This window comes from Rattus norvegicus, chromosome 10, assembly GCF_036323735.1.
Source record: "Rattus norvegicus strain BN/NHsdMcwi chromosome 10, GRCr8, whole genome shotgun sequence".
Taxonomy (NCBI): domain Eukaryota; kingdom Metazoa; phylum Chordata; class Mammalia; order Rodentia; family Muridae; genus Rattus; species Rattus norvegicus.
The window spans coordinates 75,363,386-75,380,664 of record NC_086028.1 but is presented as its reverse complement, the minus strand read 5'-3'; the positions used below and the strand labels follow the sequence as shown (position 1 = coordinate 75,380,664).

Sequence of the window (17,279 nt, the reverse complement as noted above, 5' to 3'; positions counted from 1 at the left end):
AGCAGGGCTAGGTGTGCTGATGACTGTGCTGGAAATTTATTCTTGAGGTCTTTCAATAGTGCAAGAAACAAGAAAAAGGATGAAGCTAGAGTAGGAAGCCTTTTCATCAGCAGTGGGCCTTAGTAAAGTCTCTGTGATGACTGATGACTGGCTTTGTCCAACAATATAGCTCTAGATGACATCTCTGAATGTTGTGACCTTGCACCTTAAGTATCTAGATGTGTGTTAGCCAACTATTCTTTGACCAAAATAGTGTTTCCTTAAAAATGGTAAATGGATCAAGGGTATAAATAAGAATAATGAATAAGAATAATGTATAATGCCTAAAAATCCTAATAGTATAGACATCTACCATTGCTCGAGAGATACCCCTCATCTGCTGTCAACTTCTTTTGATTACTTTGTTCTGTTTTCTCAATCAGTCAATCCACTCAGTCAATCAATCAATATGTGTACATTATGAAAACTCCACTTTGCATTTCTTCTACAGTTATTAATTTTATCTGATCTATTCATTATGAAATGTTTGAAATATATTATTGATATTAAGTTTTAGCTGTATCTTTTAAAAAGCAGACATTGCTCAACATCTATGTTTGTTTCTAAGTTGACACTATGTTTTTATTGTGTATTGAAAAATATGTTTATTTTTAAATAATTGTACATTATGGATTGTTTAATTCTACTTAAAGAACAAACATCATCTCACATATTTACAGACAGTTGCACCTTTTAAAAAATCTCTAAATTCTGTGTGTATGATAATCCATTTGTCTCAGATTACTAATGACTTCCTAATTTCTAAATGTCCAGATTAATGGATATCTCTCTGCCTCACCAATACTGATCTTTAAGTCACCAACATTGTCACAAACTCATACTGAATCTCATAGAATATTCCTGGATCCCCTGATTGATCCCCTGGATCCTGATTCCTGTTGATGTCTGAGGAAAAATAAAGTTTACAGATGAAATAAAAAGGAAGCAAGTGGGTAGAAGGTGAATCTGGAGCTATGTTATAAGGGAGACACAGAGCAGGAGCCTATGCATGTGTGGGCAATGTATCTGATCTTAGAGGCTCCACATGGGAACCCCCAAACCACTTTTAAGTGATTTATGAACAAGATTAGTCTATGTCCAGACGCTACCATTCCAAGAGTCACACAATTCTCTACCTATACCCACTTAAGTTTTATAAGAAGTCCATGTGCTTATTAGCTTATATGTCAGTTTGGCACAAGTTAGAGTCATTTGGGAAGAGGAACTCTCAGTTGAGAAAATGCCTCCGTAAGATTGGCCTGTAGGTAAATTCGTTTTCTTAATTAGTGGTTGATGTAGGAGGACCCAGCCCATTGTGGGCAGTGCCACTCCTAGGCTGCTGGTCCTGCATGCTGTAAGAAAGAAGGCTGAGCAAGCATTAGGGGCAAGTTACTAAGCAGCACCCCTCCATAGTCTGTGCATCAAATCCTGCCTCCAGGTTCCTGCCCTGCTTGAGTTCCAGCCTGACTTCCCTTTGGTGATGGACTTCCTTTGAATATGGAAGTTTAAGTGAAATAAACCATTTCCTCCCCAGGTTGCTTATTTGTTTCTGGTCATGGTATTTCATTGCAACAACAGAAAAACTAACTAGACAGCCCATGGTATGGGTGTCTTTTATCGCCTCTTTATAAAAGAGGAAATTAAAATATAAATACATTAATTTAAATGACTTCATGGCCCAGTAAGTAGGAAAGCCAGATTTGGAAACTCAGGCCTCCTGATTTCAGAGCTATGACTCTCAACCACATCCATAGAAATGCTTCCTTAAGGACATCAATCAAGAGGCATGATTCATGGGAAATACAGATGACATATCTGTGGAAAACACAGTGTAGATCAGGCATGGTCCCAAGGGAAGCAGGGTTGGCTTGTACATACAGTCCAATAACTGAGGATTAAGGAAAACAACTATTTTCTTAGTGGCATCACCCCAACATCGTGAATGGCAGAGTACCCCGAGACTACGCTGGCGTGAATGACGCTCGTTCTAGATCTGAAGAGGAACTAGACTCTGTTGCAAAATGAAAGCAAGCAAATGACTGTAAGAAAAGTGCAATTGGATAGCTACACTCGGAACGGACTCTCAAGAATACTCTGTCATTTGGAGGCAGCTTTTTGAAGTGTTCCTGATAAGGCTGTTTGGGAAGAGAGAGAGAGAGAGAGAGAGAGAGAGAGAGAGAGAGAGAGAGAGAGAGAGAGAGAGAGAGAGAGAGAGAGAGAGCTGCTCGGCATCAATGCAGCTTTCTTCACAGATACTGAACACATGCAGAAGAGCAAAGAAGATGCTGTCAACACCTCATGGAGCAATGTGGAAGATTCCAACACAGAGCATGTTGCTGTAAACAGACCCTCCAAGCAACACAGAGCTGACAGTGTGGGTGAGCTCTCAGATCTCTCTCGACTGCCCACACATTTGTCTCCCTGGCAAATGCTCCCAACCTTTCTCATGTTAGTCAGAAGAAGCTACACAGGGGATTTAAAAAATCATCTGGATCTGACAGGTCCTAGTTATATTTCTCTTGTAATCATTTCATCCGATAGCAGAGGGAACTGAGTACCAATGTCACTGAGATAAAACTCAATGTGTTCAAACCCATTCCAAACACATGACATGGTGTGGAAAACGTAGATTTTGCCCTCTATGGTTCCTCTTGGGCATCCATAGCAAGTTCTCAATGAGACAGCCATTGCCCAGTGCCAATTTTATCTTATAGAGTTGGAGTTATAATTCTGCCCTCCCAGCTGTCATGAAGATCAAAGTATTTAAATGCACATAATTTATAAGGTTTTAGTGTATTAAAATTTATTTTCCTATTGATTAACGAACAGAGACTGCTCACAGATGGTCAACTTCATCTATCTCATGAAGACTTTGACAATAAAACCATTCAACGAAATTTTTTGGTCCTGAATATTCCCTTTCTTCTATCTCATCCCTTTCTTTCTTTTTTTAAAAAGTCTTTTATTTTCTTATAGTGTTTTAACCACTTCTTGTTCTCTTAGAACAGTTTTAGATTTATGGAAAATTTGGGAAGACAGTGCAGAATTCCCATGTGCACAGCTCTCTGCCTAGTTTATTTTTTTCCCTTTGTGGACCTTCCTCCAGGCAAACAGATGTGTACACTGCCTTCCATCTCTACACAGAAGAGAAATATCCTACTCCTGCACATTCTGCTTTAATTATTGTCCTCTTCCACATCAAAACAGAACTCCTAAGACTGTCCTGTGAATGGCTCTTTTATTGCCACCGCCCACTGAGTCAGGGCTGTCAAAGTCCTCTGTGTTATGTGATGCAATGTTACCTTCTCTGTCTTCATCATGTTCTCTCACCAGATCCAGTTGAATTCTCTTCTATGCTCTCCACACCCTCCACTGACTGTCTCCTAATCTCTTTTGTCACCTACTTTTCTGCCTGATCTCAAGTTTGGCAGGTCTCTACACATGGTTAAAGCTCTTGTTTCATCTATCTATCTATCTATCTATCTATCTATCTATCTATCTATCTATCTATCTATCTATGATCTATCTATCTATTTATCTATCTATGATCTATCTATCTATCTATCTATGATCTATCTATCTATCTATCATCTATCTATCATCTACCTATCATGTATCCATGTATCTATCTATCTACCTACCTATCTATCTATCCATGATATCCATGTATGTATGTATGTATGTATGTATCATCTATCTATCTATCTATCTATCTATCTATCTATCTATCTATGATCTATCTATCTATCTATCTATGATCTATCTATCTATCTATCATGTATCTATCATCTACCTATCATGTATCCATGTATGTATGTATGTATCCATGTATGTATGTATGTATCCATCTATCTATCTATCAATTATCTATCATCTATCTATCTATCTATCTATGATCTATCTATCTATCTATCTATCATGTATCTATCATCTACCTATCATGTATCCATGTATGTATGTATGTATGTATGTATGTATCTATCTATCTATCTATCTATCTATCAATCATCTATCTATCTATCAATCATCTATCTATCTATCTATCATCTATCTATCTATCTATCATCTATCTATCTATCTATCATCTATCTATCTATCTATCTATCTATCTATCTATCTATCTATCAATCATCTATCTATCTAATCTATCACCAGTGCCTCCACACTGATATCCAAGTCTGCATCTCTACTTTGAGAATAAAACCACATCTTCACTGGCCGACTGAGACCCTCTACTTCATCATCAGAGAAATATCTCAAGCTGAATACAGTCAAACAGAACTTCTCATCACTCTGTGTTTCCCTCTGTGCCTCCCCCAAGCCCCATCCCAGAAATAGCACCATTCAGTTGTCCGAGTTGAGAGACAGGCAGGTGTCTCTTACATTCTGCTTTTCTCTCAACCCATCACAGCCACCCTACCAACCTGTTCCTTCCACGTTGCTTCAGGCATCTGCCCTCAAGCCCCTCTCACTTTCCACATCTAACACACCGCCTGTACTCCACATGGCAGCGAGGGTGATGTTTTGAAGGTGTTGATCATACGCTGTACTTCCTTGCCTCAACACGACAGTGTGCTCCAAATGCACCCAAACTCTCCCACTCTCCTTGGTTTTCAAGGATGACCTGACATGACCTGGCTTCTTACTTTGCTCTGGGTCTTCGTGTCCCACCATTTATTCCTTATATATTAGCCGCTCTTGTCTTAGGTTACAAATACAAGAAGACTGTCTCTGTCAGATAGCTCCTCCCACCAGCATCCTACAACCAGCTCCTTATCACCTGGTCAGAGAACATCCTTAACTCTTCATTTTAAAGTTCCTGTCTCTTCTCCCCTGCCTTTCGCCTGCATATATCTTAGCTTTAATTTATCCACTGCGTACATTGATACTTTAAATTTCCTTGCTTGTTGTATTGTCTCCCCCCCCCCCCCACACACACACCTCCTGGCATCCAGAAGAGGGAATTGAATCTCCTGGCACTGGAGTTCTAGGCACCTCTGAACTACCTCAGTATCTGTGCTGTGAACCAAAAATTCTACTGGGATAGAACGTGAGCACACTCTCAGAATGACCCAGACATTCCTACACCTACTTAACCACCATTCAACACAGTCAGAAGTATGGGTTCCTGTCTAAGAGTTCCTGGTTCATTAGTGAATGGTTGGGTGAGTCCCAAATACTTTAAAGTTCCCTGGATGCTGACAGTGTTGCAAGAGGCCAGGATGGCCCAATTATTGCCAGTACAATACCTTTGCTAACTGATTATCTCTTCTATCCTGGGAGCTATGCTCGATATTCCTATCGTGTTATATTCTTGAATCCTCTACTCTCCTGTCATCAGCTTTCTCAGACTCCAGCTGAAAAAAATCAAGTAGATTCAAGTAAATTGGGGGGGGGGACAAATCACAGGATGACAAGTGGCAAATTGAGATTTCAAATCCTGTGTTCCCTCTAATAAGGCAATTTAAAGAATGGAAATGTTTTCTTCAGGTCATGATAGCAGAAATGGAACTAATAAATAGACCTCTGAGGGTGGTAACACTAAACTCCTCAAGTTGCTCCTGACTTTGCTCCAATGCAAGGTGTCCCAGATATTGCAAAGATAAAAGGCTTGAATGAGCACCAAGAATGATCATTAACGATGTTTCTGGATTAAAAAATGAGATGAACGTTCTACACCTTCCTCGTTTCCCCAACACCTAAAGAACATTTCTCAGAGGACTGCCTATGCTTAAAATCTGTTAGATTTTGGGGGGGGGATATGTTACAAGAAAGATACTTTATTTTCTTGAGGTGTCATTTCGAAGGAAGAGGGCTACTTTTAACTCTTCAACACTTACGCCATCTACTTCTGGCTCCTTAGCTGGGATGGAATTTATAACAATAATGTGATATGGAGTCAACTAGAGAGTGATGAATTAAGGGTCCTCCAGAGACCTACATGGAGATAACGTACCAGCGATGAAACTACATGGCAGCCCTCCAAGGTGGGTCACCTGTGGTTTGGATAAGACTGTTATATCCCTTATCTGGCTACACTTTGCAAATACTCCACTTAATAGTGGAAAATGTTATTTTTAATATAAAATACCAATAGTTCATTTTACTAAATAAAGACTCAGACACTACGGTGAAAGTCCACTGTCTCAGAGAGGCAGAGAAAGCAGCCAGATGACCTTCCACCTCCACTGATGTACCAGAAGGAAAAAGACCCCTCTGCTTCCCCACGCTGTCTTAAATACCCTTCAACTCAAAGACCCTTCTTTCTCTTTGCTTATATTCACTCTCTGTCCGCTGGTTTCTAGTCCTGCCTCTTGACCTACTGCTGACTTTATTTAATCTTGTCTACAAAAAGCTCTCTGGATTATAGGTGTGTGCTAGGGCTGAGCTACATCACAACAACCTGTTCATTGTAAAATAAACAGAACGCTCTTGGATAAAAGGCATGTGCTAGGGCCGAGACACACCACAAGCTTCCTCCCCCCCCCCACACACACACCACCAGTTCACAGTCTGGTGGTTCACAGTGGTAGCAAATGTCCTGCATTGGAAAATCTTGGTATACAAGGTTTAGGAAGTAGTATTGACAGGTTTGGGGGTTGTCTGAGTGTGAAAAAAGATTAGCCGAAGGAGGAGGAAGAGGAGGGGGAGTCGAGGAGGTGGGGAAGGGGAGACAGAGAGGGAGGAGAAGAGAGAAATGAGGAAGACTCAACCACGACTTCCAGTCTTTGGTTCTAAGCCACCGGGTGGATGTTGGTGTCCTTTAGGAGGAAGGTTCACACTAGAAGAAGACGTGAGGCTTCACTGCACTTTGTTTTGTTCATGAAAATTTTGGATATCCTAAAACGCCTCTGAGACATTCAAGGGTAATGCTCAACAGGCAGTTAAAGATGGAGGGTGGGAACCCCAGATTGTTTATAAACCTGACAATAGATAACAATATACCAGGAAACTGGAAAGATGTGTCTTCTGAGGTGTGAATCATGGAATTCAATAGTCAGATAAAGAGAGAGATTTCACACTATTTAGACAAGCCTGTGGGTTTGTTGTCTCTAATTATAATGAAGTTTTGTCCCTTGGAAGGAAAAATCCACCTAAATTCTAAAAGGAAAGAAAACTATAACATCCAAAGCAAACCAAAGCAAGCCTCCCGCCCACACCACCTTCTCTCCCCCATGTTCCTTCTGTCTCCTTTCAGTTTGAAAGCAGATAGTCATTTCCTCCAAGGGGAGAAGGTGGCATAGAAATAGAACTAAACCCTAACGACACAACCCGATGCATTTCCTCTGCACTCGTGTGCAGTCTCACTTCATCTCTGCTGTGACTGAGACCTCTGGGAAAGGGTCACACAGCTGGGGTCCATGTAAGCATCAATGAGCTACACATTTGATCAAACCCAACGCTTTCTTTGAATTTTGTGTTGTTTCCAAGGAGGGGGCTTTCGTGTGTGTGTGTGTGTGAAATGTTCCAGTTGCGTGAACTTTGAGATTAAACAGAGTAGTACTTTTTTTTTATCTCAGCTTTGTAGCTCTCCACTAAGGGATCTAGATTTCTCCTCCTCCTCTTCTTCCTCCTCTTCCTCTTCCTCGTCCTCTTTCTCCTCCTCTTCTCCTCCTTTTCCTCCTCCTCCCCTTCCTCCTCCTCTTCTCCTCTTCCTCCTTCTCCTCCTCTCTCCCCTCTTCCTCTTCCTCCTTCTTTTTCTTCTTCTTCCTCCTCCTCTTCCTCTTCCTCCTCCTCCTCTTCTTCCTCACTTCCTCCTCCTCCTCCTCCTCCTCCTCCTCCTCCTCCTTCCACAAAGTGCCATAACAGTTGTCTTCAACGAGTGCTTTGACTTAGACATGGTGTGGGGGATGGTGCTATGGTGGGTGTCTGCCAGTGGATATGCTTTGTCCTTGTGTAACAGAATCCCAGTTTCATTCAGGACTCTGTGTGTCTGACTCCTAGCTTGTGCTGTATCAAACAGTCAGTCTCTTTGTTGGTAAGAATGCTCAACCCCCATCAGTTCCACGAGGTTCATTCCAAATCCCCTTCCTCTTAATCTTTCAGCTCAGGGCAGTGAGGAACTCCTTTTGGTCAACAGGATTGGAGGGAACCCAGGTGGAAGTGGCCCCCTTCTGAATGAAAAGGCAAAGCCCATTTGTCTTTCTAAGTATACAGATGGAGCTCCTGGGGTCACCACTCACATAGTTGTGAGAATAAAAGGTATTGGAGATGTAGCACAGACAGCTAGAAGGATCATTTCCTTAGCAAATAAACCCATGTAGGTTACAGGCTAGTCAGTTTTCTGTTGCTGGGCAGAACTGGTCGGAGTCTTTTCCGATAAAGCTACTTTCTTTCCACAACTGTTCCTTTGTCTTTACCCGTTTCTGTGACGACTGTTTTGTTCAATAGTATCGTCTCTGAGGCTTCCTCTTCCTTCAGGCTTACCAGTAGGCCTCAATGTGGCAGGCATTTGATGCCCAGAACTCTGGGAACAATCCCAGCCGTTTCGTGAATGTGTGCTGTGTGCACCAGTATCATGCTAAGTAAGCCCTTTTTGCATACAAGGTCTCGTTCCACCTTAACATGGAATTACATAGGGAAACAAGATCACATGGTACCCATATTGTTTAAGAAAGAGAAACCGGAAAGAGGGTATAAGCGGTGTGCTCAAGTTGCACATCCAACGGGATGGAAGGAAGAGGATGCCACTTCCTCACTCCTGTGCCTTCGACTTCACTCACTTCCCACACTGCAGCCAATCCTAGTGCAGGTCTCCCCCTTGCAGGGCTGAGCATTTCATTCCTCTGTAACTCAACTGTCCGGTAGAGATTTCTGCCATGTTAGAGCTACCCTCCCCCACACCATCAATACAATGGCCACTATAGCCATACAAGGTGACTGACGACTTGAAATACGGTTCACCCACGAAGGAACAGAGCTCTAAATTCCGTTAAGTTGTTAATTTCAACTGAATATCCACATGCATCAAGCCACTACTGTACTGAAGTGCTTTCCATCTTCAGATTAGAGGACCCCAACCGTAGGGCCCTCTCCGGTCCCCGCTCTTGTGACAACTCTTGGTAGTTCTGCCATTCTCTGGACTGGCAGTTTTCTCATTTAGAGTTTACATCTGGAGCTCATGAGAGCAGCTAGATCTGCTTCAAACTCATTACTGTGAGAAGAGCAGCATGTGGCTTTGGCGTGGCTCTTAAGTGAGAGGTAAAATACCAAAGTCACCGTGAAAGAACGGTAGTACTTACCCGGCGCTCTTGTACATTGCAAAGGGGTTAGAAGGCTATCACGTTTTCAGATGAGTGATACAAACAGGGTACTTAGATGCTTAGAAGCTGGGATAACAAGAAATGAAAGTCACAACACTTTCCTGTTTCAAAGCTGACCCCTCCCCCACTTCCATCTAGATTAGCATTGTCTGCAGCACACCACTGAGCTCCCAAAGGGTTGTCACCGGTTGGAGGGCTGCGTGAGAAAACATGAGAAACAGTGTAATAAGAAAACCACTATAGTCAAATAGCTGGGGGAACATACGGATCTATAAACTTCCCTCAAACGATCAGAGTCAGGAACGGTAAATGCTGTTTCAATACACCATCCTGAGTGACCCGAGACTCCTTCGCTTGCAAAGCAAACTACTTGTGACTTGGCCACTGTTGCTCATCTTAATCTAACTCTGAGAACACACATTTCTCCCGGCATATTGCATAAAGCTTCCTAAGGGAAGACAAGTAATTACATTGACAGGAATTAAAAAAAGATAGGGGTGTACCTATGTGGACAAAGTGAAGTCATTGGAAATTAAAAACAAAATATGAATCCAGGAGTCCAGAGTGGAGAGGGGAAGTTTTATCTAATTCTAGCCAGTTGATGTCATCATAATCAGATCCGTGGCTAGCCAGGAGACCAGGGGAAACGGGGGAGTTGGAAGAACTCAGATGTTCTATCCCGCATTAGGCTCAGTCTTATGTGTGCAGGACGAGCTTAGCGGGAACAATGAATGTATCTGAGCCTTAGCCAGGACTGTTTTCCTGCAGAGATGGTTTTGAAGTCCCAGAGAAGGAACCACCATGAGTTTAACCCTCTGGCATCCTTCTGGGGCTGCTCCTCCCCCAGCCAGATTTTCTGTAGCCTTCCAAGCTCACCCACAGCAGTGGTGACGTTTCCCAGACTTCCAGCTCATCTGTGTTCAGGAATGGGAGGGCCGGGGCCACTGACACACACCAGTATCCTGCAGCCTATTATTTCCTGCCTGCCCTGGCTCCCCTCCAAGACTCAATGACAGGTGGATGAAGTTCACAAGAAAGCTCAACAGTGGGCCAGGTTTCCAGGAATGTTGCTATTAATCTAGACTCGCAAATTCCCCACCAACCCAGACTGAATGGGAAGGCAGCTGAATGGGACTGAATTGGCTCTTCCTCTCCCTCTCCCTCTCCCTCTCCCTCTCCCTCTCCCTCTCCCTCTCCCTCTCCCTCTCCCTCTCCCTCTCCCCCTTTCTCCCTCTCCCCCTTTCCCTCTCCCTCTCCCTCTCCCTCTCCCCCTTTCTCCCTCTCCCTCTCCCCCTTTCTCCCTCTCCCCCTTTCCCTCTCTCCCTCTCCCTCTCCCCCTTTCTCCCTCTCCCCCTTTCCCTCTCTCCCTCTCCCTCTCCCTCTCCCCTTTTCCCTCTCTCCCTCTCCCTCTCCCCCTTTCCCTCTCTCCCTCTCCCTCTCTCCCTCCCATTGCTCCCTCCCTCCCTTTCTTTTTCTTTCTATTTCCCCCCTTCTCTCTCCTGCTTGGATCTGCAGTTGTTTTAATTGGTGTAAAACTGTTGGCTCTCTCTCACACCAGGCTATGATTCTTGAGACACAACCAAGTGTGTGCTGAAAACTTCTGTGTGGGTGAGGTGCTGGCTCTAGGTCTGACGACAGGAATTTAATCTCTACAACCCAGATGGTAGGGAGTTCCTGGTCCTGCAAGTTTTCCAGTGACACCACCTCCCCCAACCCCGGACAGAGAAACACAGAGACAGACAGACAGACAGACAGACACACACACAGAGAAAGATAGAGACAGAGAGAGAGAGAGAGAGAGACAGACAGACAGACAGACAGACAGACAGACAGACAGAGACAGAGAGAAACCATTTGTAGAACATGAGCAGCAGTGTGCAGAGAGGTACTGTGACAGGATCCTTAGGCTTTCCCTTGCTCAAATGCCACATGAATTGCTATAAACAAAGAACCAATATCCCAGGTGACTTCATCACATGAGACAGTCACCACTGATAGCTACTAATGTTGCAAAAAGACAATTAGATGGGCAATGCCCTATGGAAAAGCTCGATTCTTCACATCACCTGTATCATTGCAAAAAATATGAAATCCCACTCTGTCGGGATATTACCTTTAACAGAAGATTTATTGGATAACTCCTGCTTCATGATAAAATGGCACATAATAAGTTGCAGACACAAAAATTAATGAAAATAGAGGGATCAACAGATGCATTAAGTGACTTTTCAATGTTTTAAAGTATCTGCATGTGTCCCCATGAGTATATGTCCCATGTGTATGGGTACCTGTGGAGGTCAGAATACTGTAGCAGCCCCCTGGAGTCCAAGTCGTTAAGTGAGTGCAAGATGCTCTGCACGGTGCACTGTGAGTTGAACCCCAGTTATCCTGAAAGAGCAGCCGACACTCATAACCACCGAGCCATCTCTCCAACCCGTAAAATGCTACCACAGAAGTATAACCCGCAAAACTAGGAATCCAGGAAGTCCTGCAAGGCAAATAGACCAGACAAAAGATGTATTGGGCTGTGTGGAAGATTTTTTTTGCCTTTGACTAAAAAATATTTTTTTGCAATAATTGTTCAGTAGGATGACTATAGACGTTGCTAATATAGTGTGTATGACAATAATTCTGGGAGAAGGGATGAAGAACGCATTTGCCATAAAGAAGCAACACATGCTGGAATATGTGATATGATTATTTTGAACTTGGACATCGCAAAATGAGCACATGCGTTTAGACGCTACAGGGTCCCCCACAAATCTATGAGACTGTTATGTGTCAGTCAAAAAATGATAATGAAACAGGAATTGTGAGGGAACCTGGACAGTTTGAACCATAGAGATTTGAGCCATTAAAAAAAAACCAACTCAGAAATGGGTATAGGGATCAAATTAGATTGCTCATAGACTGAATTATTAAAGATGAATAACAGGAACATGGAAATCCATTCTGTTTTAGAAATATAATATGGTTGAAATCATCCAAATGGGAGGAATTTGAAATTCAGATTCCTGCGTGTCCTTGTGGCCTTTTCTGTTGCTATGACAGTGTGAATAAAGTTAAATCGGGGGAGGAAAGAGTTTCTCTCAGCTCCCACAGCTGGGTCACAATGTCTCCGAGGGAAGTCAGGACAGAAACTGAAGCAGAAATCCCAGAAGTGTGTTGCTGCTCACTGGCCAGCTCTCTGGCTTATGCTCAGCTAGTTTTCTTACATAGCCCAGGGCCACCTGCTAGGGATGGTGCTGTCCCCAGTGTGCTGGGCCCTCCCGAGCCAACTAATAGTCAAGACAATGTTCCTGTGCGCATGCTCAGAAGTCAATTTTATAGAGGCAAGTCTTAAATTGAGGGTCCCAGCTGACTCTATGTTCAAAACCTCATCATATTAGGTTTTGAGTGTTGGAAATCTTAATACCATAAAGCCACAAGATAAATCTCCAATTTTTAGCAAGTATACTGGGAGTTTCAAAACTGGATGTCCCCTACAGAGAATTTTGACAAAATTAGAGACTGTAAGCTATCTAAATCGAGTAAGTGAAAATAGAAGAAGTCAATGCATCGTTAACAGTTAAAGTGTGTATGATAATTATCTACTGATCGCTCAGAAATAATTCTTCCAAATCTTAACGGCATCTGGGTATAATCATCCTGTGAGAAGTAGCCAGCATTCTTTCATGACTTGCACTTTGGGAGAGCTCTTTAACACTCACCTCTGGAGCCAAGGTTCATTCCGTGATCGCATAACCATCTTTGTGAATGCTTCCTTTCTAATCACAAAGGCGGGAGAGATCCTGCCAGGCCTCTCAGGAAGGGAGACGTTAAGTTGGTATCAGTTCTCACTCCACCCCTTCCAGTAGGAAGTGCTGCTATCCTGGAAAGGGAAGGGAACCGAAAGGTGCCAGTCCACCAATGTGCTGGCAGTTGGCATCAGAGGGCACAGACCACACGGACGCTTTCTCTGAAGGCCTTTTCAAATGGCAAGTGCCCTTTGGTTTTGCAACCGAGGTATGGAAGACAGGGCTCACTGCCTCATGAAGCACACACACTGGAAATAGGAAGGGAGGTTCTGCTGTCACTCCATAAAACAGGGGTAACCATCCCAGCCGTTTGCCTGCAGGAGGTCCTCCAGGAGAATCCGCACTAAAAACTGTTTCTCCAGGAGTGTCCTTGGGATAACAAACACGATTTGTATCTAGGCCCAGCTCTATAGTGCTGCCAACACCAGAAAAGGGAGTCTCCCAGATGAATCTTTTGCTTATCATGAGAGGTTGTGGGCTTCAGACCTGCCTGGAGTCATCTCGGGAAAGGCAGATGATATGACTCCACCCAAGCCCCACCCCCACCGACACAGAGCATTATGGTGTGCAATCTCCTCACCTTTCCTATATAGTCCAAACAGACCTCATTATAAACCACTGCTAACATATGGACTAACCGAATGGTCCCTGTTTGTGTTCTGATTTTTACATAGACCCTGAGGTTTAATGTCTCAGGACTTGTCCAAGGTCACTCAGCTCAGGGCTAGAAGTAGAATCCTGATTATCTTGTACTAGACTTCGTGCATTTAAACACACCCCCTTATACACTTATTTGCCTTGATTATGCAATCAACTTGCCTTTTAATTCATAATCTTCTCCTTCCATCAATATGTGGTGTGTGCGTGTGTGTGTGTGTGTGTGTGTGTGTGTGTGTGTGTGTGCATTTTCCTGATGGTGCAACAGTGTTCCCCTGAAGAAACTCTCACTCTCCACCTAAACTGTACCAATTGAAGTGCTGTCTCAGCTTTAGGAAGCCTTTCAAGGGTTATTCTCCATTTCACATTGGTAGAGACTTGATAACATTCTACTGAAAGCATTTTTAATACTCATATTTGTTTTTGGTGTGTGTGTGAGTGTATATGTATGTATTTGTGTGTGTGTGTTTATGCATGCTCACGTGTGTGTGATATACATATTTCTTACTGTTCTTATTTACTTGCACATGCAGACTGAGGTTGACCACAAGTGTATTTCCCTCATGTTTTTCATCTTTCTTTGAGTCCCTCATTGAACCTGAAGCCCATTGATTCAGCTAGACTGTCTGGCCCAAAAGCTTCAAGGATCCACCCACAGTTTAAGCTCAGCCTAGTTTTTTGCTTAGGTGCTGGGGACAAGAACCCAGGTCTGCATGGGTACCATTTGAGACATCAGTTTACTTGCTTTAATTGTAGCACTCTAACCACATAACCATTTATGTATTTGGTTTAAGAATCCTGTTCAGTTATTTTTGAATCCAATAAATACTTACTTTGCATATAGCACTGGTTGAATGTGTATGATCTGAAGCATATGTAATTTAGCTTGCCTCTGTCAAAACATACTTCAAGGCACTGGAGGAAGTTAGAAGATACAAAGGGGTAACATTGTGATTCATACTTGCCTAATTAACCCCCACACGTCTTGAGCACACATCATCATCGAAGTCTCAACTGGCTGGAAATGAGTTTTAAACATCTACACTTTGCAAAGAGATAGGTGAAATGCCTCAGAAGTAAATATGTTTGCGGGTCGCTCCCCAACTTTCTTGCTCTGTGTGATTCCAGGTTGGGTTGGGTGTATGAGGAGGGAAAGGGCAGCCTTCTGAGGAGATTAACAATCTGGTATGAAGGATGAAGAGAAAAGAACAGCCGTGGCTGCAGACCACACACCGGCCCTCTGATCCCTGTGCTCCAGGTACCCCCTGTTATCTCACACGACATTTTACACACTTTCCTGGGGTCAGTGTGCTTCTCTGCTACTCTGTCCCTACCCCACTCTTGTTCCTCATCAGCTCCTTCTTCCTGTAAAATGACAGCTCTCCTGCAGATAACTCACTGCCTAGCCATCAGACAGCACCATCAAGAACAATTTTGCAAACCCAGAAAGAAGCTGATTTTTTTGGTTAGCACGGAGACCTCCAGGCGGTGTGTGTAATTTTGTAAAGTGTTTACTTAAGTGACCGAGCCCTGTTGGGCTTTTCCATGCAGTTTCTAATTTCTCTAATTTTGGACTAAGTCATAAATCTCATAAAAGTTTGCCTTTATACCATCCATTTCATCCTCCCTGGGATTTACACCAAACATTCTAGTGGTAAGTGGGAGTTAAGGGTAGGGTGAAATCACACCAGGCATGGTCGTGAACTCTACTGTGCAATTCGGGGTAAGTCCCTTGGACTTTATGATGATGCTGTGCTCTCCTATTTCTGTTTGGAAAGTTTCCTCAGTTCTTCGGTTTAAAAACAAGTCTTTTTTTTTTTTCTGAAAGTCTGCCCTCAAATGTTTGTAGTGAAGTTAATTCTTCTCTTTAAGAGCATGGTAATCCCCGAAGGGGCTCTTCTGTCTGCCCTTGTCTTTTCTTGACCTAGCTTGGTGAGACAGGTCTTGTCTACCTGTCTAGTGGACCTCAAGTGCCATCCAGGGAGCAGCCCAAGAATCTTGGACACTGCCCTACTGGATGCTCAGACTCTTTCTGTAACCATTTAAAAATATGCCATGGTAGCTGCGGGTCCAAGTCCAAGGGGTTTATTTTCACTGGCTGCTTCAGATATCACCACTGCGCTCCAAATAGAAGCCAGGGTGGCAGCTCGTGTATGAAAATGTGTGTTCATCCATTTCTTTATCTTTCCGCTTCAGCATTCCTCCCCCATCCCCCACTGACACCCCACCCCACCCCCCAATTGGAAATATATCTATTTGGGAGCAACTGCTGACTGAGAGGATCCAGAACTTTCTGCTGGTAAACACTTGGCCAGGGACATCATCGGTTAAGCCTCTTGGACTCCAGTGAATGACATAGTGAAGTAACATATTCGGTCCTCATTCTGGAGACAACAGTTTGTTGTTGTTGTTCTCGCGGAGGAGGGCAGTCTCAAAACCCCAATTTATGACTCTAGAGGAAAAGGCGAGGCGTCCCTTGTCCATCACAGATGTTTCAGCACTTGCAGGCTGCGTGAGAGTTCTTCTTAAGTCTGCTGTGCTTGAGTCTGGCATTACCATTTGACCTACAGCTTGTCACGAACAAATGAATTCCTAAATACAATTCTGCTCAGAGAGGAGCTATTCTGCACCATGCTAACCCCTGACAAGTGTCCCTTGAAAGCTACTCTTGGAATGTCATCTCTTTCCTGAACCTGTCTCATTCCACGGATGAGAAACTTCTTTGTACCTACAGAGACATCTCAATAACTGGGAAAGGCAAGCTAAACTTTGAAAAGAGCCATGGGCTAGGTAGCACTGTGGGTGGTGAGGGCAGACTGGTTAAAAAGCTTGGCTTTAGACCTGTCTCACATTCCTCTCATCTGTTGCTCGGGAAAAGGTATTTCTTTAATCCACCTTCTCGATTATTTATGGTGCTGTGTGTTTCCTCTTAATTGGCGGCTAGGCAAAGCCTTTATATTGTAAGGAGACACCCTAGCATTTGTAGTGACCTTAGGCAAAGTGATTGACACTAGATCCCAGAGTCAGATGTCTCCAGTGACGCAACTTGCTCTCCCAGGAGCAGGAAAGCTTCCTGCCCCAGAGATTAAGTTAGAACCATGGAAGTGCTAAAATGTGTGCTTAGCCCTTCTCTGATGCAAGCGCTGCTATTATAGAGCCTGGTTGCAGAGGAGTGGAGCAATACAAACCCTGCCTCCCAGTGTCTCCACTCCCTCTTGCCTTGCTACTGTGTAAGACAGCGTGCTTTGTGCATGGGCCAGATACTTGAACTGCTGCAGACCACATCCACACACCCCCTCCAAACTTACAGTTGTGTGTGTGTCTGTGTGTGTTTGTGTGTGTGTGCGTGTGTGTGTTTTAGGATTTTGTCTGTCTGTTTGCTCTACCCCTACACTTTTCCCTTCTCAGTTAGTACAGCTTATTTAAGGACGGCAATGTCTAAGTCCTCACTGAGGATTTGCAACAGGTCAAACCAAGAAGCAATCTCTTCTGCAACGGCACTTTAAACATAAGTGGTCATCTG

The 17,279-nt window shown here is 43.5% G+C and overlaps 1 long non-coding RNA gene across 4 annotated transcripts in view; it reads right to left on the bottom strand.

Moving 5' to 3' along the window:
- The window catches only part of LOC103693415 (uncharacterized), a 28,533-nt gene extending 12,590 nt beyond the window's left edge, over positions 1–15,943 (bottom strand). For 2 of the 4 annotated variants that reach the window (XR_594853.4, XR_005490418.2), the window contains exons 1-3: positions 13,013–15,943; positions 11,591–11,790; positions 9,282–9,368 (exon numbers count right to left, since the gene is read on the bottom strand). This is a non-coding gene — a long non-coding RNA (uncharacterized LOC103693415). The remainder of the gene's footprint in view (positions 1–9,281; positions 9,369–11,590; positions 11,791–13,012) is intronic. The other 2 variants (XR_010055435.1, XR_010055436.1) reach the window with 2 other exon arrangements.
- Between the last annotated feature and the right edge of the window lie 1,336 nt (positions 15,944–17,279).